A 454-nucleotide genomic window follows, 5' to 3' on the forward strand; every position below is an offset into this window, starting at 1 on the left:
GAACTTGGAGGCCCCTTACCAGGTCATCGCCTGCGGCCAGGCTCTTTAAACTCCTGTGTTGTGCATACACCCAAACTTACCTGACTCTCCGGTGGCAGGGAGGGGAGGGCAAGCTGCCAGCAGGCAGAGTGTTCCCTGTACTGGGGGAGGAGAGTGCAGTCCTTCCCTCCATGGCAGTTTCCCCCACCCCCCAGGTAGCACACGGACACACGCACCCGGCTTGGGTGGTCCTGGGGGGCACTGTAGCCAATAAGGGAAACACCAGGCCCCCACACAGCTCAGGCAGGCAGCCAAGCTCCAAGGGGAAAAAAAAAAGATCAGGCTCACCACTTTTTTTGTTTTTTCTTGGATGCAGCCTGCCTTCCCAGGCTACTGCCAGGCAACCTGCATGGGCTTCCTGCAGAGCCCCTGAGCTGCATGGAGCCTGGTGCTTTGCTCCACAGCTGTAGGGCAT

Source organism: Gavialis gangeticus, unplaced genomic scaffold (genome assembly GCF_001723915.1).
Source record: "Gavialis gangeticus isolate Ggan-Ray unplaced genomic scaffold, GavGan_comp1, whole genome shotgun sequence".
Taxonomy (NCBI): domain Eukaryota; kingdom Metazoa; phylum Chordata; order Crocodylia; family Gavialidae; genus Gavialis; species Gavialis gangeticus.